Genomic DNA, 24,311 nt, shown 5'->3' on the forward strand with positions numbered 1-24,311 from the left:
ATTAAATTTTGTCTGCATTATAAATAGGATATTATGTACGGAGTCATACCAAAAGAAGTGCACACTATTTTTTTAAAAAAAATCCATCTTTTATTCTACATGTTTGAAAGCTTTACAGTGTGTAGATACATCCTTTAGGAACAATATTTTCATATCTCCACATAATTTCCATCCATCTCAGCTGCCTTACGACATCTTGGAACGAGCGCCTGTATACCCGCACGGTACAATTCTGGACCAACTTGTTGGAGCCACTGTTTGGCAGCGTGCACAAGGGAGTCGTCATCTTCAAACGTTCTTCCACGAAGAGAGTCTTTCAGTTTCCCAAAGAGATGATAGTCACATGGAGCCAGGTCAGGACTGTAAGGCGGGTGTTTCAGTATTATCCATTCGAGTTTTGTGATCGGCTCTGTGGTTTTTTGTCTGACATGTGGCAGTGCATTGTCGTGCAACTACAAAACATCCTGCTTTTGCCGATGTGGTCGAACACGACTCAGTCGAGCTTGAAGTTTCTTCAGTGTCGTCGCATATGCATCAGAATTTGTGGGGCTTCCACTTGGCATGATGTCCACAAGCAAGAGTCCTTCGGAATCGTGAAACACCATAGCCATAATTTTCCAGCAGATGGTGCCGTTTGGATTTTTTTTTCTTGGGTGAATTTGCATGATGCCACTCCATTGATTGCCTCTTCGTCTCTGGTGAAAAATGATGGAGCCATGTTTCATTACCTATCACAATTCTTCCAAGAAATTAATCTCCACCATTCTCGTACTGTTCCAAAAGTTCGCTGCATACCGTTTTTGTTGTTTCTTTGTGAACCACTATCAACATCCTGGGAACACACCTGGCACAAACCTTTTTTAACGCCAATACTTTCAGTATTCTGCAAATACTTCCTTTCCCTATCCCAACGTAGCGTGACAATTCGTTCACTGTGATGCATCTGTCAGCAGTCACCAATTCGTTAACACTCTGCACATTTCCTGGTGTGTGTGCAGTACGAGGCCTGCCTCTGCGAGGACAATCCTCAATATCGCCATGCCCGCTTTCATCACGCAACCTGCCTGCCCACCGACTAACTGTACTGCGATCGACAGCAGCATCTCCATACACCTTTTTCAACCTCTTGTGAATGTTTCACACTCTCTCGTTTTCACAACACAGGAATTCTATGACAGCATGTTGCTTCTGACGAACGTCAAGTGTAGCAGCCATCTTGAAGACATCTGTGACGGCGCCACTCACGGGTAGACGTTCAACTAAGTTTGAAAACAAGTCGCAAGGATGTATCTACACACTGTAAAAGTTTCACACATGCAGAATGAAAACCGTATTTTTACAAAAATAGTGTGCATTTCTTTTGGGGTGACCCTCGTATATCCTCTTCTTATTCTTATTACTCCCCCCCCCCTCCTCCCCCATGAACCATGGACTTTGCCGTTGGTGGCGAGGCTTGCGTGCCTCAGCGATACAGATAGCCATACCGTAGGTGCAACCACAACGGAGGGGTATCTGTTGAGAGGCCAGACAAACGTGTGGTTCCTGAAGAGGGGCAGCAGCCTTTTCAGTAGTTGCAGGGGCAACGGTCTGGATGATTGGCTGATCTGGCCTTGTAACAATAACCAAAACGGCCTTGTTGAGCTGGTATTGCGAACGGTTGAAAGCAAGGGGAAACTACAGCCATAATTTTTCCCGAGGGCATGCAGCTTTACTGTATGGTTAATGATGATGGCGTCCTCTTAGGTAAAATATTCCAGAGGTAAAATAGTTCTCCATTCGGATCTCCGGACGGGGACTACTCAAGGGGACGTCGTTATCAGGAGATAGAAAACTGGCGTTCTACGGATCAGAGCGTGGAATGTCAGATCCCTTAATTGGGCAGGTAGGTTAGAAAATTTAAAAAGGGAAATGGATAGGTTAAAGTTAGATATAGTAGGAATTAGTGAAGTTCGGTGGCAGGAGGAACAAGACTTTTGGTCAGGCGAATACATGGTTATAAATACAAAGTCAAATAGGGTTAATGCAGGGGTAGGTTTAATAATGAATAAAAAAAATAGGAGTGCGGGTAAGCTACCACAAATAGCATAGTGAGCGCATTATTGTGGCCAAATAGACACGAAGTCCACGCCTATTACAGTAGTACAAGTTTATATGCCAACTAGCTCTGCAGATGACGAAGAAATGTATGACGAAATAAAAGAAATTATTCAGATAGTGAAGGGAGACGAAAATTTAATAATCAAGGGAGACTGGAGTTTGGTAGTAGGAAAAGGGAGAGAAGGAAACGTAGTAGGTGAATATGGATTGGGGGTAAGAAATGAAAGAGGAAGCTGTCTGGTAGAATTTTGCGCAGAGCACAACTTAATCATAGCTAACAATTGGTTCAAGAATCATAAAAGAAGGTTGTATACATGGAAGAAGCCTGGAGATGCTGACAGGTTTCAGATAAATTATATAATGGTAAGACAGAGATTTAGGAACCAGGATTTAAATTGTAAGACGTTTCCAGGGGCAGATGTGGACTCGACCACAATCTATTGGTTATGAAATTTAGATTAAAACTGAAGAAACTGCAAAAAGGTGGGAGTTTAAGAAGATGGGACTTGGATAAACTGACTAAACCAGAGGTTGTACAGAGTTTCAGGGAGAGCGTAAGGGAACAAATGGCAGGAATTGGTGAAAGAAATACAAAAGAGGAAGAATGGGTAGGTTTGAGGGATGAAGTAGTGAAGGCAGCAGAGGATCAAGTAGGTAAAAAGACGAGTGCTAGTAGAAATCCTTGGGTAACAGAAGAAATATTGAATTTAATTGATGAAAGGAGAAAAAAATGCAGTAAATGAAGCAGACAAAAAGGAATACAAACGTCTCAAAAATGAGATCGACAGGAAGTGCAAAATGACTAAGCAGGGATGGCTAGAGGACAAATGTAACGATGTAGAAGGTTATCTCACTAGTGGTATGATAGATATTGCCTACAGGAAAATTAAAGAGACCTCTGGAGAAAAGAGAACCACTTGTATGAATATCAAGAGCTCAGATGGAAAGCCAGTTCAAAGCAAAGAAGGGAAAGCAGAAAGGTGGAAGGAGTATATAGAGGGTCTATACAAGGGCGATGTACTTGAGGACAATATTATGGAAATGAAAGAGGATGTAGATGAAGATGAAATGGGAGATATGATACTGTGTGAAGAGTTTGACAGAGCACTGAAAGACCTAAATCGAAACAATGCCCCGGGAGTAGACAACATTCCATTAGAACTACTGACGGCCTTGGGAGAGCCAGTCCTGACAAAACTTTACCATCTGCTGAGCAACATGTATGAGACAGGCGAAATTCCCTGAGACTTCAAGAAGAATATAATAATTCCAATCCAAAAGAAAGCAGGTGTTAACAGATGTGAAAATTACCGAACTATCAGTTTAATGAGTCACAGCTGCAAAATACTAATGCGAATTCTTTACTGACGAATGGAAAAACTAGTGTAAGCTGACCTATGGGAAGATCAGTTTGGATTCTGTAGAAATATTGGAACACGTGAGGCAATACTGACCCTATGACTTATCTTAGAAACTAGATTAAGGAAAGGTAAACCTACGTTTCTAGCATTTTTAGACTTAGAGAAAGCTTTTGACAATGTTGACTGGAATACTCTCTTTCAAATTCTGAAGGTGGCAGGGGTAAAATATAGGAAGCGAAAGGCTATTTACAATTTGTATAGAAACTAAATGGCATTTTGAAAAAGGGGTAAACAATGTGTTTCTGTGGATATGCATTTAACAAATGATGTGAAATAAGAAGAATTTACAGCTTGAATCTAGTATTTGTAATGAAAACTTAATTTAATAAAGGGAAAAATGGAAACTGAGTCTGTTGGTTCAAATGGCTCTGAGCACTATGGGACTTAACTTGTGAGGTCATCAGTCCCCTAGAATTTAGAACTTCTTAAACCTAAGTAACCTAAGTACATCACACCCATCCATGCTCGAGGCAGGATTCGAACCTTTGACCGTAGCGGTCACGCGGTTCCAGACTGCAGCGCCTAGAACCGCTCGGTCACCCCGGCCGGCACTGAGTCTGATCATTTAATATTGGGCAGGCATTACTTCTTGGTGGAAGCTTGTAGTCGGACTGTTTTGCTTTGCTGTCTGCTTCCGCGCGTTGGCTGTTCATAATGAAGAACCCGCCACTACCGTTGTCTGCTCTTCTTTACACCATCTACACACATATTGGTCATGTTATTTCCTGCACACTCTACCTTCCTGGTGTCTATCGGCAAACTGTTAAACATTTTTGCACTGGTATATATAAAGCTCTATAGTCTGAACCCGCTATAAGGACCCAAAATAGGTGGAATTTATTCCTGAGAGTATTCTTGAAGATACCCTCAAGAACTGTAAAGAAACTACGGACAATATGGCCACACAAATGAAGAAATTAGGTGGAAATTAAATAACGACATGACTGATCCCCATTGTGATTAACAGATTATGCGGTATAGCGCGATTTTCTTATTTCATCAAGTAAATAACAATATATTTCTTTAAATTAAGAGATGATACCGATTCTCAGCACCAGTTTGTCATTGTTTTCATAGCTGACTCAACGGATAACCCAACATAAATACTTTTCCTACTCCAAATATGACATCCTACACATACTGTACACCAGTGTGGTCTCTGAGAACACTGACCGCGTGACTCTCAGTGGCATGAGAAAAGGTAACCAGGACGTTTTGGTGTTTGCAGACTTTCTAAAAGCACGATATTCAGTACCACAATGCCGTATATTAAAGAATATAACGTTCTTATGCCATACATAAGTAAATTACATTGTAATTCTGTCAGAGAGAGCAAAAGAACTGGAAGAGCAGTTGAATGGAATGGGCAGTGTCTCGAAAAGAAGATATAAGACGAACATAAACAAAAACAAAACGAGCATAATGGAATGTAGTCGAATTAAATCAGGTGATGCTGAGGGAATTAGATTAGGAAATGAGACACTTAAAATAGCAGATGAGTTTTGCTATTTGAGGACCAAAATAATGGTGGAAGTACAAAGGATATAAAATGTAGACTGGCAATGGCAAGGAAAGCGGTTTTGAAGAAGAGAAATTTGTTAACATCGAGTATAGATTTAAGTGTCAGGAAGTCTTTTCTCAAAATATTTGTATGGAGTGTAGCCATGTATGGAAGTGAAACACGGACGATAAATAGTTTGGACAAGAAGAGAATAGAAGCTTTCGAAATGTGGTGCTACAGAAGAATGCTGAAGATTAGATGGGTAGATCACGTAACTAATGACGAGGTATTAAATAGAATTGGGGAGAAGAGAAATTTGTGGCACAACTTGACTAGAAGAAGGGGTCGGTTGGTAGGACATGTTCTGAGTCATCAAGGGATCACCAATTTAGTATTGGAGGGCAGCGTCGAGGGTAAAAATTGTAGAGAGACGAAGAGATGAATTCACTAAGCAGATTCAGAAGGATGTAGGTTGCAGTAAGTACTGGGAGATGAAGAACAGGATAGAGTAGCATGGAGAGCTGCATCAAACCAGTCTCAGGACTGAAGACCACAACAACAACAACAACATCTAAGTAAAGGTGTGACTGAATTGAAAATTTCTTGACCGCCAGCATGTTTTCGAAGATGAAGGCTCACGCATAGACACAGAAATAATAGGAGGTGTGTAGCATGGTACTGTAATAGGACCATTATATTTGTTGTTGTACATTGTAAGGTGTCAGGAAAATCCAACACCTTCCATTAAAATCCTGACATTTTAAGCAAATCCAGCAGTATGTCACATAGCTCCGAATAAATCGTGACATTAAATGAACCAAAGTAATACTTGTAACGAGTGAGCAAATGGAATACCACAGACTAACACAAGAATGCGTAAATGCATGTCATACCTTCCCACCGTGAAACAGACGGAGTTCCGAGGGGAGAAACGAGAACAGAAGCCAAGAGCAGAACCGTGTTAAGCTAGAAGGCCCTACGATAAGGGACGGACTGGACACCCACGTCGCCAGCTAACCACTATGGCCACACCACCCGCACGTTTTAGCGTGAGACTTTTTCGCGTCTCTGTTACGTCAAGGACCACCCCCCAGCCCATGTTAAGAGCTACAGCCCTCCAGAAAAACTGAATAGATCTTACGATAACACAAAAAGGGCCCCTACCACCCGCAAGTTTTAGCGTGAGACTTTTTTGCGTCTCTGTTACATCAAGGACCACCCCCCAGCCCATGTTAAAAGCTAGAGCCCTCCAGAAGAACAGTATAGATCCTACGATAACGCTAAAAGGACCACACCAGCTGCAGGTTTTAGCGTGAGACTTTTTCGCGTTTCTGTTACGTTGCAAACTTTAAAAAGATTGCCCCACCACGAAAAGTATAACGTTTCTCATTGGATAGACAGAATTTTTGTAGGCAGAGCTTAAGGTTAACATTGAGACCCTGATTGGTCAGATGAAAACACAGCCAGATAGTTTTTTTTTAAACCAACTTCGGTAAATTGTAGTAAGGAGAAGTTAGGAGAAGTGAGTGGCTTCCGAGATGGCGAGGTGAGCGGAGCTGTGCTGCCCGCCGCCGCCCTGACGCTCTAAACACCGACAAGGTAATGAACGCACGCGATGCCGCATTTTTGAGCGCATAAGGCTTTACTCTGAACTGCAGAAGTCTCATCTGTTACACCCCCTTTTTGCGTAATACTAGTGTCGATCGTTAATTAAAACTCATGGTGTTCACATTTGCCACTTGAAGTAAAGATCTGAAACGCGATGATTTTTCTGTTATGTAGTTATTGAGAACCCACATCAGCCACTGTAATTTACGACAAGTTAGATAAGTAATTAAAGATAATTGAGGGTCACCTTAGACCATTTTGATACTTTTCTCTTTTGTGAAATGTAATTTAAACCTAGATTATAGATGTGATATGGCATAGGTTATCCTTCGATCCATTGTAGAACTTGGAAACCCATTCAGGGAATATTCGTTCACTTTTTTGTTGAACGCAGTTGGTTTTTACCATCCTGTATTGAAACATTTCCTTTTACCAATAGTGCAATTTATAAACAATGTTTTGTGAGTAGAATAAAATTTCCAATGGTAAACTTAACTGCTTTTTCGACGTTGTTTTATCAGCTAACTAAAAATAGGAAAGCCTTGAACCCCTTCCACTAAATTTAGTTAGTATTAAGATTCTTTTACAGGGAGTGCAGTTGAGGTGACGATGAGATCATTAAGTATTTGGTTATATCATCGCTAGTCACACTGAACTCTTCTGAATTCTACATGTCATGTGTGGTCTGGCGTCTCCTTACCAGCAACAGGTCCCAGGTTCAAACTAGTTAATTCCCTTAAAAAAGAAAAAAAAACACGCTCAGAGGGTTGTTGCACGAAAGTGGTAGGGAGACACGATATAGAACAAACAGACACCACCATGAATGTTGAGAACATTAATCACCTAGCGTATAGTATTAGATGCAACCTCCAGTTTTCGTAGATGACGAAGTTATATGCGACAAAACTGTGTAAGTGTTTTAACTGCTGACGTCACATTTCCCGACATTTTCATGACAGAAGCAGTATAAAAAACGATATAGTTTTCAGAAATCTTTAACGCAAATATTTTTTGTTATTACACAAGTTAAAATACGAAATCTGGCAGTTTGTCTTCTCAAAGTTGGATTCAGTATGGCGCCTCCTAGGTTTTTTGCTTCCAGCCAATCACGGTAGGTATGTGACGTCACGCAAATGCGACAGCGTCGGCAGTGACGACTCGCCACACTCAGAACAGGGAAGGAATTAATTCCTACTGCACAGATGGTGTGATAGTTGTCGTAAGATCACGTTCATTGGATTTCCCAACTCGCTCGCTGATTCGCCTGGGCGACGTGTCAAAGATGTCTCAAAAATTCGTTGTGTTAGTTTCGCTTTGTGCTACAGAAATGTCTGGGGACACGACACCGACAAAAGAAAACTGTTACCAATAATAAAATTACACTAATACCCAGTTCGTTTTTAGAAGTGATAAAAAAAATTGCCATAGATGTCTGGAGCAAAGACTGGCAGCTAGCGAACGCTTAAAGTTGAAATGTATACAGTCGTGCACTGCACAAAAATGCAAAACTTACGTAGACTTTGACCACACGATTGATGAGTCACAACGAGGGGTGGTCAAGTTTGCAAAAATGGAGAGGAACTATTACAGCCGGCCGGAGTGGCCGAGCGGTTCTAGGCGCTACAGTCTGGAGCCGCGGAACCGCTACGGTCGCAGGTTCGAATCCTGCCTGGGGCATGGATGTGTGTGATGTCCTTAGGTTAGTTGGGTTTAAGTAGTTCTAAGTTCTAGGGGACTGATGACCTCAGCAGTTAAGTCCATAGTGCTCAGAGGCATTTGAACCATTTTTGAACGATTACAAAAACTCAGTTATAAATACAACTAACGTCGCTGGTAGAAAACTAAGAATCTGCACTTAGCCTACAAAATGGATGCTTAAACGCTCGCATGACCGGCAGTCGAATGCAAAGGCTCCACGACGTGTCTGACCAAGAAGTAGGATCGACGGTGTACAAACGATAGCGGCACAAACACCAGAGCTTGTTTGAACAGTAATTGGGTGTGACAAAAATGCCGCAGAACCGCAGACAGAAGAAACTTGATCTACGTATCACGAGAACTTGCTTGGAAAATTCCAAGAACCTCCTCTCAGAATGGAAATTACGAATACTATTCAGCCACACACGTGTGGACACCATATGAATTCAGAAGGTAGAAGTATACAAATAATAGTTCCCAAAGAAGAGAACAGAAATCATTCTTCCCACGCTGCATCCGGGAATGAACGGGAATAAACCGCATTATACACTCGTGGGCCGAAACATTCTGCCCATTGTTCACATCGAGATTGAAAACCGCCTGGTGGCAGTATGGGCAGAAGTTGCCGTGAGAAGAGTATGTAAGCGAAGGAGAGACGAATGGGGACTCATTCACTACGTTTACATGCGACACCTGTTCCGAAAGAGGAAAACCGAATTCCAGAAATCGTTTTTCGCTGTCGTGTTTAGATGTTAAGGTCAGAAGCGGATTTGATAGCTAAGTCAAATATGTGGTGTGGTAAACAGCTGATCGGGCTTCTGATTCAGGCATCAGAATCGTTATTTCTTTTCACTTAAATATTACATGTAAACAGCTTCACTGCACAATAAGTCTTATTAACCGAATTTTCTGAAAACAAGACGTAACTTGAGAACACAAGTACGTTTCAAAACCGATTGCGTTTACACGGGAGCGAAAATGGATTATGGATCTGGAAAACTGGCAACTGGAAGCGGATTTCCAGAATCGATTTTGACGTGTTTACATGACCACCCACAAGCGGTGTGAAGAAATCGATTTACATAATCCGGTTTTGGGAGCCCCATGTAAATGGGTGATTCTAGCTTTGATGCGGACCTCAGATGACGGCCTCGGCTGTAAACAATGGTAAGCGGCACTCGATGGAAACTGAGTTATTGCATGCAAAACGTAGTAACTAATTGTTTTCGTCATATTAGTCGAAAGTTCTACGAAAATCCAAGGGATAGCAGCTTTATTTCGAGATTCAGATTCTAACTAGTGGCGACTTTGGAAGGATGCGTGCAGATGAAGAGTAGTAAGTGCTACACACGTGGGTGCCTATAGTTGTAAGTGTGTGGAGGTCGTGCCAAGGAAACTTACTTTTGCTTTTTACTTTACATGTGGCAAGGTCCTTATCGATCATATGCCTGCACTATGAGCCTCTTCCCCTTATGTCTGTCCAACGCGCTGTTTGTCCAGTTGCTGTTGCTTTTCATCCTAGTTGTGTCCTCCCAAATGTTGTCCCGCCATCTGATTCTGAGTCTTCCTCTCGTTCCATCCAAGAAAACGCTTTCCAGAAATGAGCAGTACGGCTAAAAAATGGTTCAAATGGCTCTGAGCACTATGGGACTTAACATCAATGGTCATCAGTCCACTAGAACTTAGAACTACTTAAACCTAACTAACCTAAGGACAGCACACAACACCCAGCCATCACGAGGCAGAGAAAATCCCTGACCCCGCCGGGAATCGAACCCGGGCGTGGGAAGCGAGAAAGCTACCGCACGAGCACGACATGCGGGCTCAGTACGGCTAAGAGGACGATGTGGATACATATGACTCCTACATACGTTCACGAATGGAAATGCCCGTCAAAAGGTGTTACTAATCAGGTTAACGTGCGTATTTCGTTAAGCAAGTAAACAATATTAGGTCGCATCGTTCCCCATAGTGTAAGTGCGTTTGTGTGAGAGTGCGATGACAAGAATATTAAGCACCATCCTCAACGCCGTTGACGAGTATGTACTACAAACTATCGATGACGTATTACACTTCTATGCGTGGAATTATTCTGAGATACGAGGGTTGTTTTTTTAAGTAAGGGCCGTTTTTATTTTAAGAAAAGATACAAATACTTTTGCAAAACAACTTTTATTTTCTGATTCTACACACTTTTACCTATTTTTCTACATAGTTGCCTCGTTTATTGAAGCACTTGTCATACCGTACAACTAAGTTTTTAATTCCCTCTTCAAAGAATTCTGCCGCCTGCTCCGACAGCCAAGAGTTCACGGCCGCTTTCACTTCATCGTCGTCATTGAAGCGCTGTTCGCCAAGGTGGTGTTTCAGGTACCGGAAAAGGTGAAAATCGCTAGGAGCAAGGTCGGGGCTGTATGGCGCATGTTCCAAAACTTCCCAGCCAAAAGAATAAATCAAATCCCGAGTTTTTTGAGAGGTGTGAGGTCTAGCGTTATCGTGCAGGAGCAAAGCTACTTTTGTCAGCATGCCGCGCCTTTTGTTTTGAAATGCTCTGCGGAGCTTCTTTAAAGTTGCACAGTAGGCATCTGAGTTGATTGTCGTTCCTCGTGGCATAAAGTCCACTAGCAAAACACAGCGCCGGTCCCAGAACACAGTTGCCATAATCTTTGCGCTTTGACAGCGTCTGTTTGACTTTGACCTTGACGGGTGAGGTTGTGTGTTGCCATTCCATCGATTGTCGCTTGCTTTTGGGACTGATATGAGATACCCATGTTTCATCTCCAGTGGCAATTTGACTCAACATGTCATCCCCTTCTTCCTCGTAACGAATCAAAAAGTCCAATGAAGTAGCAAATCTCTTCCCTTTGTGGTCCTCTGTGAAGAGTCTGGGTACCCACCGAGAACACAGTTTCTTAAAGTTTAGGTTTTCAGACACAATTTTGTACAAAATAGATCTTGAAACTTGTGGAAATTCCAAAGAAAGAGTGGAAATTTGTGAATCTTCTGTCGTCACGAATCTTTGTTTCGGCTGCAGCCACCAAATCATCAGTGATCACAGAGGGCCGGCCTGAGCGTTCTTCGTCACGGACGTTTTGACGGCCATTTTTAAACTCTCTAACCCATTGACGCACTTTACCTTCACTCATTGCATTCAAGCCATAAACTTCTGTTAACTGACGATGAATTTCTGCAGCTGTTAGGCTTCTCGCAGTCAAAAAACGTATCACTGACCATATCTCACACGCGGCGGGCGATTCAATAATCGTAAACATTATAAAGTAGCACAGCGATGCGTACACGTCAGCTACAGAGCTGCAACTTGCATCAGTGTGAGCGGGAAGGATGCCGGCAAGTGGCGCGGTGGCTTGTTGCGGCGTCCGCGCGAACTACGGGACTATACGCACGAACGGCCCTTACTTAAAAAACAACCCTCGTATGTCGTGGAGCAGCTTATAGTTTGATGCAAATGATTAGCGGAGCAGACAGAGAGGCCGGGTGACGGTAAAACGAAGATACCTAGCGTTCCGGCGTAACGACAAGTGCCGTCTGGATGATACAAAACGGAAGAGCAGAGACAACTGTGAGACGGCGTCAGCCAATGTCACTCTAACTAGGACGGCGCCAAGACAGGAGCGGCCTCTATACGAAGAGAATATAAGCGCCGTCCCGCCTAGCCGCGGGCGGAATGGAAGAAGAGCCGCCATAAAAACGCTACATCTAGGAACAAGTGAAGTAAAAGAGAAATGAAGGAAAGGAATATAGAGCATTCGGGGGCAAGGAGGTTGTTGTATGAAAAAACACATACTCTCCAGGAGAATGCTCTAAAATTTATTTCTAGAGCATAAGTGGAGAAGACAAGCAACGTGTATTCATGAATTTCTGGTAGCTGAATTGCCATGATCGCAAAATGCGGAACTACAAGGTTGTTTATGGTCAAAAGTGTTAGTCGTAAAAGGACGTTTTAAAAATGTTTTGCAGTAACATTTCTTTAACCCAGGGCTTCTCAACGTGTGGTCCGCGGACCCCTTAGGGTTCAAATGGCTCTGAGCACTATGGGACTCAACTGCTGTGGTCATCAGACCCCTAGAACTTAGAACTACTTAAACCTAACTAACCTAAGGACATCACACACATCCATGCCCGAGGCAGGATTCGAACCTGCGACCGTAGCAGTCGCACGGTTCCGGACTGCGCGCCTAGAACCGCGAGACCACCGCGGCCGGCCCCCCTTACGGATCCGCCGGCTCTTTCTAGGGAGTCCGCGGCCACATTTCACCAAATCGTGTAAAATAATGAGTGAAATTATTGAGTAAAAATGTGAAAATGAAATTCATCATTATTTCTTTTTTTTTCGTGTGAAAAACATGTGTACTTTTACTTCAGGTTGTATTCCCATGCAGCCTTTGCGGTTCCTAAGAGAGAACGAATACACACTAAAGTGCCGGAGAATGCGGCTTCTCTGATCGACTGTATTGCAAAAATAAGGGGGTCGTTTGTGCCGGCTCACGGCGCTAGATGCGCTGAAACCTTTTAAGCATGCGCGGAGCGAGCTTTGTCGGATTTATTATGTGAAAACGCTGCAAGTACTCCATTAGTTGCAATATCCTGTGGAAGTGGAAGCTATTTAGAAATGGGCTTTGTGGAGACAAGGAAGGGTAAAGCTCAGTGTGTCATTTATGCTCGAGTCCTTCCGAACAGCTCAATGGTTTCCACTTAAATTGCACCGTCATTTTGAAGGTACTCACCCGGATTTCCAGGCTAAAGACATCGATTTTTTCAAAAGGAAGTGCTGAACTAGCTGCTTCTCAGCATTGCATGAAAACTCATGCAAAAACAATTAATAAAAATTCATTAAAAGTTTCTTTCTTGGTTAGTTATCGAGTGGCAAAAGCAGGCAAAGCTCATACCGTTGCAGAAAATCTCATAAAGCCGTGTGTTAATGATATTGTTTCTTGCATGCTAGACGAATTGGGAACATGGCACGCGCATTAAGAGGTTTTCACTTCCCATGGGTTTCGCTCTGAAATTTAAAGTTACTGTGCTCTTGACTGACGAGGGGTCCGCCATGGATTTTCGACTGAAGAAGGGGTCCGCCAGCTGAAAAGGTTGGGAAGCCCCGCTCTATCCCACTTAGCACGCAAATAGTGGTAAGCCATTGGTAACTGATGTGAAGAGCATTCTGAGCAAGAAAACAACTTTAAGTATCATTGCCGAAATTTTAAGAATAGAAATGTGGGTAGAATTTAACATTTTAAAAATACGTCGTCACGCTAGATGGACGTACATGCAATATCTTATTTACGAGAGTTTATTGAAACTTTACTGTGCGATTTCTCGAAACAATGAAAATGTCGCTTACCATTGTTTACACAGGAGGCCTTCAACAGGGGAAATCCATGACATCAGCGGATTTGACAAAGAGCACCTGGGATGAGCATTTCGGAAACAACGAAGATGATCGGCGGTTCGCATGCTACTGTCGTGAGCGTCTGTACAAAGAAATTGAAGGACGGTGGAACCACGAATAGGAGACAATGTGTCGGAAGTCCACCGCTCATCACAGAACGTTGAGACCGGAGGCTTGCACGTTCTGTGAAGCAGAACAGGCAGCGGTCTGTGGCAGGTCTGACGACAGAGTACAGTGGTCGTGCTGGCTCAAGCATTTCTGAACACACGGTTCAGTGCACAATCTTGAACACGGGACCCCGCAGTAGACGACCACTATGTGTTTTCCTGTTGATCCAACGGCACAGGATCATCGGCAGCGGAGCGCGGATCAGCGGAAATGTGTCGACAGGTCAGATAAATCACGCTTTTCTAAATATGCACCGCACAACGGTCGCAGGTCTTACGTCGTAGGGGACAATCACCTGTGCTTTTATGTGACTGTGCTATAGTCCGATCTAAAAACGATGGCAGTTAGCGCAGGTCGAGACAAGGGCGGGATCTGCATTGTTGCCGGTTCCAAGCGACAGCTGCGGTACGCGTGTACAGGTGCTTTGCGCTTAATGAAAGCGTGTGTCCCGCAAATTATGTCTCTCGCTTGCTTGTGTAGGATTTTCCGCTCCCCCTCAACAATAGCTATTACAACTCGCAACAATGGAATAAAATTGACTAAATTACTCACTACGATCGCGTGTATAGTAATACTCGCACTGCGCACAACATTCACAACACAGCACATAGAAACAACTCAACGCTCATTGACTGTCGGACAACGCGTGACATAGCTGAACACAGCAAGCCTAGACTCCAGACTCCAACTATAGTAATCGAAGACACCACAACACCTGTCGAATATGCGATTAAACAGTTTTTGATGTTGCAGAGCAACGGTCATACAATAGTTTTTAAAGGAACACACGGCAAATTGATTGTTTTATTGTTTATTCAAGTACAACCCAGTTTTCTGTCTTTTACGCCATTCTCAAGTATTTGATTTTGTGTCTTAACATGTATTGCAGGATACTTAACATGTTGTCAAGCTCAAGGAGTCCTGCAATAAAAGTTAAAGACATGAAGTCAAATACTTGCAAATGGCATAAAAGTCCGAAATCAGGGCTGTACTTAAATTAATCATCGTTAAACCCTTAAAATGTTTCAATCTTGAGACGTAAACTGGGCCAGAAATTGGAAACATGTGTGAAAGAAGACTCATTCGACCAAATGACATTCTTCCATTGCTCCATGATCCGGGTTTTATGGCTTCTGCACGAAGTTCTCCTGTTAAGGCTCTTGCATCACTGATGAGTGGTTTTGGAATTTTAGTTTGCCCTGCCATTCCCTGCTGTGGTGCTCCCTTCGTGTCACGCGTTTGACATTTAGTTGTCGTCCTCTAATCTTTCGCCACAATGCTCTTCAATGAACGTCTATCGCGGTCATTCAATGAACACTTTCGTCCGCGTTGTGACTTAGCGGATGATGTTTTCCCGCAGTGCCTGTATGCAGTATACGAAATCTGTTCAAAAAACTCCGGAACATTCGTAATTTCACCCCAATGGCGTGTTGTAGCGAAATACGGTTGACATCCCTGCTCACTCCTGTGTTTAACGTGTAACTACCGGAAGTTTCATTGTTGTATGTCTCTTAGTTACCGTTCAGTCCTGCATTGAGTAGAACTTTGTGTCGTGCAGTTTACGAATTTCGAGATGGCAGAGTTGGAAGAGCAACGCGTCTGGTTTAAATTTTGCGTGATACTCAATGAAACCCTTACAGAGACACACCAAATGATGCAGAAATCCTACGGTGATGAGTGATTAAGCCATTCTCGGAGTTACAAATAGTTAACACGGTTTAAAAGTGGCCGGGCGGAAGTTGAACATGATCCTCGTTCTGGATTCCCTTCGACGTCTACCGACGACGCTTATGTTAGGAACATCAATTGCGTATGCCAGTCGAAGACTGACTGTCCGAGAGATTCCAGCAGAATGTAGCATTTCAGTTGGATAATGTCATGAAATCCTGACACAGCAGCCGGCCAGGGTGGCCGATCGGTTCTAGGCGCTGCAGTCCGGAACCGCGCGACCGTTACGGTCGCAGGTTCGAATGCTGCCTCGGGCATGGATGTGTGTGATTTCCTTAGGTTAGTTAGGTTTAAGTAGTTCTACGTTCTAGGGGATTGATGACCACAGTAGTTAAGACCCATAGTGCTCAGAGCCATTTGAACCATTTTGAACCTGACACAGCATCTCGGGATGCATCGCGTTGCGGCCTAGTTCGCGGCGGTTCATGAGTCTAGACCAGAAAGACCATCGCTTCGAAACCTGTGAAGAGCTTATGGATCGTGCAAATGACAACGTGATGTTCCTTAAAAGGATCATAACTGGTGATGAGACAAGGGTCTACAGTTATGATGTTAAGATTAAGATTCAGTATTACCAGTGGGTCGGGAAAGGTTCCCCAAGAAAAAAAAAATAGTAATAATCGTCAGGTCAGTTGAAATGTCAAAGCCATGTTGATAAGTTTTCTTTGACTTTGAAGGATTGTTTCATGATAAATTCATGCTACAGGTACAAACTGTTAATCAATGGTACTATCGGGACATGTTGCGACGCCTGTGAGAAAATGTGGGGAGGAAACGGCCTCAAACGTGGCGATAAAATTCAGGGCTCCTGCATTGCGATAACGCGACTGCAGCGACCGCTACGGTCGCAGGTCCGAATCCTGCCTCGGGCATGGATGTGTGTGATGTCCTTAGGTTAGTTAGATTTAAGTAGTTCTAAGTTCTAAGAGAACTTATATGAACAACAAGAGCTCAGATGGAAACCCAGTTCTAAGCAAAGAAGGGAAAGCGGAAAGGTGGAAGGAGTATATAGAGGGTCTATACAACGGCGATGTACTTGAGGACAATATTATAGAAGTGGGAGAAGATGTAGATGAAGATGAAATGGGACATACGATACCGCGTGAAGAGTTTGACAGAGCACTGAAAGACCTGAGTCGAAACAAGGCCCCCGGAGTAGACAACATTCCATTGGAACTACTGACGGCCTTGGGAGAGCCAGGCCTGACAAAACTCTACCACCTGGTGAGCAAGATGTATGAGACAGGCAAAATACCCTCAGACTTCAAGAAGTATATAATAATTCCAATCCCAAATAAAGCAGGTGTTGACAGATGTGAAAATTACCGAACTAGCAGTTTAATAAGTCACAGCTGCAAAATACTAACGCGAATTCTCTACAGACGAATGGAAAAACTAGTAGAAGCCGACCTCGGGGAAGATCAGTTTGGATTCCGTAGAAATGTTGGAACACGTGAGGCAATACTGTCCCTACGACTTACCTTAGATGCTAGATTAAGGAAGGGCAAACCTATGTTTCTAGCATTTGTAGACTTAGAGAAAGCTTTTGACAATGTTGATTGGAATGCTTTCTTTCAAATTCTAAAGGTACCAGGGGTAAAATACAGGCAGCGAAAGGCTATTTACAATTTGTACAGAAACCAGATGGCAGTTATAAGAGTCGAGGTACATGAAAGGGAAGCAGTTGTTGGGAAGGGAGTGAGATAGGGTTGTAGCCCCTCCCCGATGTTATTCAATCTGTATATTAAGCAAGCAGTGAAGGAAACAAAAGAAAAATTCAGAGTAGGTATTAAAATCCATGGAGAAGAAATAAAAATGTTGAGGTTCGCCGATGACATCGTAATTCTGTCAGAGACAGCAAAGGACTTGGAAGAGCAGTTGAACGGAATGGATAGTGTCTTGAAAGGAGGATATAAGATGAACATCAACAAAAGCAAAACGAGGATAATGGAATGTAGTCGAATTAAGTAGGGTGATGCTGAGGGAATTAGATTAGGAAATGAGACACTTAAAGTAGTAAAGGAGTTTTGCTATTTGGGGAGCAAAATAACTGATGATGGTCGAAGTAGAGACGATATAAAATGTAGATTGGCAATGGCAAGGAAAGCGTTTCTGAAGAAGAGAATTTGTTAACATCGAGTATAGATTTAAATGTCAGGAAGTCATTTCTGAAAGTATTTGTATGGAGTGTAGCTATGTATGGAAGTGAAATATGGACGATAAATAGTTTGGACAAGAAGAGAATAGAAGCTTTCGAAATGTGGTGCTACAGAAGAATGCTGAAGATTAGATGGGTAGATCACATAACTAATGAGGAAGTATTGAATAGGATTGGGGAGAAGAGAAGTTTGTGGCACAACTTGACCAGAAGAAGGGATCGGTTGGTAGGACATGTTCTGAGGCATCAAGGGATCACCAATTTAGTTTTGGAGGGCAGCGTGGAGGGTAAAAATCGTAGAGGGAGACCAAGAGATGACTACACTAAGCAGATTCAGAAGGATGTATGTTGCAGTAGATACTGGGAGATGAAGAAGCTTGCATTAGATAGAGTAGCATGGAGAGCTGTATCCAACCAGTCTCAGGACTGAAGACCACAACAACAACAAGTTCTAGGGGACTGATGACCTCAGATGTTAAGTCCCATAGTGCTCAGAGCCATTTTAACCATTTTTAACGCGACCGCACATTCATCCCTGCTGGTGCGTGATTATTGCACAAAAAACGAAATCAATATGCTGCCTCAACCTCCGACCTCCCCAGACCTGGCCCCTGCGGACTTTTTTTTTATTTCCACAGTTGAAAATCTCGGCGAAAGGACGAATATTTGCACCAATAGACGAAATAAAAGAAAATTCACAGACGACACTTTACGCGATCCAGCAAGAGGCGTACCAAAACTACTTCCGGAAGTGGAAACGACGTTGGAAGCTGTGTATCAATTGTGGAGGGGAGTATTTCGAAGGAGACCATGCACGATAAGTAAAAGGAAACCGCTTAAAAATTTTGTGAACAAAGTTTCGTAATTTTTTGAGTAGACCTCGTAAAACTTTGATCTGTGCCGCTTCAACATCAAGCACCTTGGCTGCTTTGCTTACAGAAGCACCCACCATACGAGCAGCAACAACTTGCCCGCGTCAACATAATCTCCTTTCAGCTCTACAGACTTTTCCCAGCGATGTTAAATAAGTTTGCGACCCTTTTTATAATGAGAACTGTCTAACTCCTCAAAAGAGCCATTAACTGTCGACATTATGTCTTCATTTGTTGAAAATCTTTGACTAGCGAGGCATTATTTTTCATGTTTGGGAGCAGAAAATAATCCGACGGAGCTAAATCTGGCGAATAGGATGCATGAGGTGGCAATTCAAACTTTAATTCATGAATTTTGGCACTTGCAATAACGGACTTGTGAGCTGGTGCACTGTCCTGAAGAAACAACACTTTCTTCTTGGCCAAATACGGCCGTTTCTGCTTGATTTCTTCGCCCAAACATTGCAATAAATTCGCATAATACTCGCCATTGCCAGTTTTTCCTTCTTCAAGGTAGTCAATGAAAACTATCCCACGCGCATCCCAAAAGAGCGATGCCATGACCTTGCCTGCAGATGAAACGGTCTTCTCCTTCTTTGGAGTCGGTTCTCCAGTTTGTGTCCATTGTTTTGATTGTTCTTTTGTCTTAGGAGTGAAGTGGTGGACCCAGGTTTCATCCTTGGTTACGAAACGGCGTGAAAGATCAGCTTTGTTGCTGCGAATGTTCGCTAAACACTCAATCGAAACATCTTCATGACACTGTTTTTGTTCGAGTGTGAGCAAGTGAGGCACAAACCTAGCACACAGTTTTCTCATGTCCAGATTTTCAGATAATATACGATGTACCGCACTTTTTGAAATGCCTACTATGTTTGCTAGCTCGCTCACTATCAGTCGACGACCATTCAGTTACCCTTTTTATGGATTTTCTTCACCATTCCTGGATTCGCCACCTCATTTGGCTGACCACTGCGATTCTCGTCTTGGCAGCTCGTACGGCCTCGTTTAAACTCAGCTACGCAATATTTTACTGTTGTCAACGAAAGTGCAGACTCACCCTAAGTAAAATCTAGCCCAGTTTTAAGGGGACCACACCGTGGTTCAGGTCGGAAAAAATCGATTTTAGGTTTTCATCATATTTCGATAGATTAAGGTGTTATTTAAGCACACTGAAAAGGATATAGTTGAAAAAAATTTTTTTCGTGCATTTACAGAGCATTTTCCTACCACGTGTTTTTATGTGCAACGCCCACTTTTTTGTCACCCACTTTTCTGCATATATTTTACATCTTTCTATCGCACACATTGCACGTTAGGGATTTTTTTTACTTCCGAGTGTGTTGGCTATCTTTGGAATTCAATGGTCGGTATTCTTTTGTTTCTGCTGTTTGTAAACAACAGGCTTTCAAACATGCGGTTAGTTTTGTTCAAGTGTGATTGCGAGTAGTTGTTAAAAAAAACTTGCAGGTGTACTAAGGGTAGGCAATTAGGAGAAATAAAGAAAATCTGGAGGCAATGAAGAGAGATGTTTGGGCCATATTCTTCCACAAGTCCTCTATTGATGATAAGCCAGGTTATGGTTTGTATCCATCAGGAGAAAATTCGTGGTGAAAATGCAATAGGACTCAGGCAACTGGAGAATCTTATTCTCACCAGATTTCTCTTCCTGCTGCTGTTATTACAGTAATTAAACCTATTTCAGAGACTTGGCTCATCCTGACCTTCTAAGGAAATGTCTGCATGGGCAAACACAGAGCCCAAATGAATGTTTCAACAGCATAATTTGGAACCGCCTTCCTAAAACTGTATTTGTAGGCTTGCATACAATGAAACTAGGAGTTCATGATGCTGTTATTACATTCAATTGTGGTAATATGAGAAAGAGCTGGGTACTGAAAAAGCTGGGAATTAATCCTGAGCTGCAACATTGCGATAAAATGAGCATAGCCGATGCAGACAGGTCTGCATCTAACGTGGCCAAGAAAGCAAGACAAACATCCAGTAAGGTGAAAAAGAAGCTGGAAGACCTGCTAGAGGCCAAAGAAGGGCCATAATATGCAGCAGGACGGTTTTAATTAACTGCAAGTAAGAAATTTCAATTTTTTTCCTTTTAAGACAATTTCCAGCAAACCAAAATTTTTAGTACATGAGCCCCATTATATCAGAAACTATCATACATAAATGAATGAAATTTTCAGACTCTGCATAACATAAAAAGCCACCTCTGCTACTACATTTATTGATATTCCCCCATTAGAAAGTTCACAAAAAATATTTTCTCTAGAAAAAAATTAATATTTTTTGTTAATAAATTTAAAAAAGTATTTCTTAAAAAACTATAAAATGGATAAAGTAGATTTTAGTACAGTTGACTCTATTAGCATTATGTAACATACAGTAAAAATATTAAGGTCCTGCATCAAATAGTTTTTTCAGAAATGGGTCAAATGCTTGCCTAAATCAACATGGATTAGATAAGCAGGGTGTGGTCCCCTTAATATTGGTTGCGCTGAGGCCCTTAAAAAAAAAATATATATATTGTATCACATAACGATGACCAATTTTCTCAATTTTTACAAGTTCACTCACAACGTTCACTACTGATGGCTGCCAAACAAATACTAAACAATGTGGCGTCTTCAAACTCGAAATATATGCTTCATAGATCGTATACTTCGTAATACAGAGATATTTTTCAACAACGAGTGCCATCTGTCGGTCAGAGCGGGTACTTATGGGACCACCCTCGTAATTCTCTGATAACTAAGGCAGAACACTCATGACCACGACTGACACTTCCAACGTATTCAGGCTATTCCACGGGTGCCGTTCGCACTCAAATACAACAGCACAACCTGCAGGCTTGGCTAGCATCTAATTTATGTTCGGGAATGCAGTCCTCGCGGTGTTTCCAAATTTTTGTTGAGTCCTTGACGTCGCGGCAGTGCAACTAGTAGAGACGCGCGCGGCTTACGCAGTTGATAGTCTAAACTAGACATCAGGGCTGTCCACCTCCGGCACTCCGTGTCAGACGAATCGCAAAGATTCATTCGAACGCCAGCGTGCAACAAATTACGAGAAACAAATTATTATAGTAGGCTGCTTACCAGCACGAGCAAGAAGACACTGACGGTCGCGAGTGGCGATGCTGTTGCTATCATCTTGGCTGTTGTACTAACACGGTGCCCTGAGCAGCAGGCCCTTACGGGCAGCAAGGGCTAAGGGGGCGTTCTCGCCCTGTCAGTGCATCAGCGCCTGCCCTGTATAACACGGACGGGCTGTCTCCCTGCCGTAGATAACGTACCGTGCATTGTATTTCCCTGCTGTTACTGTCTGCTGTCGAAACTACTGCACACGGTTGCACCTAGAAAAAAAGAGAAATGTATCGCTCATCGCCAAGAGCAGGCCTTTCGGTTTCATATCACATTGACGGCTCGCGTGCGGTGACAGAAATCCCACTCAGAATATCACTAAGTAGTTTTTCTTACCAAAGTAGACTTACTATTGCGTGTGATACTGTATGCTGCATGAAGCTACCAATACACCAAAGTCATCAAGAGAAAGTTTAGGTACTGTCATTGCTCGCGAAAATCAAGGTTCAGAGTTGGAATCCAGGCCAAGTACATAGTTTTAATCTGCCAATAAACATCAACACTGAGCTGGATGCTAAGTTTTTAGCCATTGTATGTATTTTAGGTGGTTGCCAGCAATTCTCGTTGTATCTGTCAACACACTTGACCTCTTAGCAACAAATAATCCTGAGTTAATAACGAGCGTCGACACCGGTCCACGGATTAGTGAACACAGAGTTGTCGTAGCGAGAGTGAATATTGTAATCCCCAAATCCTCGAAAAATAAGCGAAAAATATACTTATTCAAAAAAGCAGATAATAATTCACTTGACGCCTTCTTAAGAGACAATCTCTACTCATTCCAAATTAATAATGTAAGTGTAGACCAGATGTACTTAAATTCAAAGAAATAGTATCGTCAGAAATTGAGAGATTTATATCAAATAAATTAACAATCGACGGAGCTGATCCTCCTTGGGACACAAAACGAGTTCGAACAATGTTTCAGAAACAACGAAACAAGCATGCCAAATTTAAACAGATGCAAAATCCCCAAGATAGGAGATCTTTTACAGAAGCTCGAAATTTAGCGCGTGCTTCAATGCGAGATGTCTATAACAGTTTCCACAACGAAGCTTTGTCTCGAAACCTGACAGAAAATCCAAAGAGATTGTGGTCGTATGTGAAATATGTTAGCGGCTATAAACAATCAATGCCCTCTCTGCGCGATAGCAATGGAGATACTATCTAAGTCAGTGCTGCCAACGCAGAGTTACTAAACACATTCTTCCGAAATGCCTTCAGAAAAGAAGACGAAGTAAATATCCCAGAATTCGAATCGAGAACAGCTGCCAACGTGAGTAATGCGTAAGTGAATATCCTCGGAGTAGTGAAGCAACTAGAACCACTTAATAAAAGCAAGTCTTCTGGTCCATACTGTATACCAATTAGGTTCCTTTCGGAGTATGCTGATGCCTTAGCTCTATACTTAACAATAACATAAAACCATTCGCTCGACGAAAGATCCGTACCCAAAGACTGGAAAGTTGCACAGGTCACACGAATATTCAAGAAAGGTAGGAGTAATCCACTTAATTACAGGCCCATATCGTTAACGTCGATATGCAGCAGGATTTTACAACATATATTGTGTACGAACATTATGAATTACCTCGAAGAAAACGGTCCATTGAGACACAGTCAACATGGGTTTGGAAAGCATCGTTCCTGTGAAACACAACTAGCTCTTTATTCACATGAAGTGTTGAGTACTATTGACAAGGGATTTCAGATCGATTCCGTATTTCTGGATTTCCGGAAGCCTTTTGACACTGTACCACACAAGCGGCTTGTAGTGAAATTTCTTGCTTATGGAATATCGTCTCAATTATGTGACTGGATTTGTGATTTCCTGTCACAGAGGTCACAGTTCGTAGTAAATGACGGAAGTCATTGAGTACAACAGAAGCGATTTCTGGCGTTCCCCAAGGTAGTGTTATAGGCCCTATATATAAACGATTTGGGAGACAATCTGAGCAGCCGTCTTAGGTTGTTTGCAGCTGATGCTGACGTTTATATACTAATAAAGTCATCAGAAGATCAAAACAAACTGAAAAACGATTTAGAAAAGATATCTGAATGGTGCGAAAAGTGGCAGTTGACCCTGAATAACGAACAATGTGAGGTAATCCACATGAGTGCTAAAAGGACCTCGTTAACCTTCGATTACACGATAAATCAGTCTAATCTAAAAGCTGTAAATTCAACTAAATACCTAGGTATTACAATTACGAGCAACTAAAATTGGAAGGAACACACAGAAAATGTTGTGGGGAATGCTAACAAAATACTGCGTTTTATTGGCAAGACACTTAGAAAATGTAACAGACCTACTAAGTAGACTGGTTACACTATCTTCGTCCTTCCTCTTTTTGAAAACTGCTGCGCGGTGTGGGATCCTTACCAGATAGGACTGACGGAGTACATCAAAAAAGTTCAAAGAAAGGCAGCACGTTTTGTATTATCGCGAAATATGGGAGAGAGTGTTACAGAAATGGTACAGGACTTGGGCTGGAAATAAT

At 42.4% G+C, this 24,311-nt stretch overlaps 1 protein-coding gene across 1 annotated transcript in view; it reads right to left on the reverse strand.

Annotated features, from left to right (window-relative positions):
• The window catches only part of LOC126285249 (uncharacterized), a 95,160-nt gene extending 73,342 nt beyond the window's left edge, over nt 1–21,818 (reverse strand). Inside the window, exon 1 of the mRNA XM_049984545.1 lies at nt 21,766–21,818. The gene's annotated coding sequence lies outside the window, so the exon portion shown is untranslated. The remainder of the gene's footprint in view (nt 1–21,765) is intronic.
• Between the last annotated feature and the right edge of the window lie 2,493 nt (nt 21,819–24,311).

The sequence above is a fragment of the Schistocerca gregaria genome, chromosome 8 (genome assembly GCF_023897955.1).
Source record: "Schistocerca gregaria isolate iqSchGreg1 chromosome 8, iqSchGreg1.2, whole genome shotgun sequence".
Lineage (NCBI taxonomy): Eukaryota > Metazoa > Arthropoda > Insecta > Orthoptera > Acrididae > Schistocerca > Schistocerca gregaria.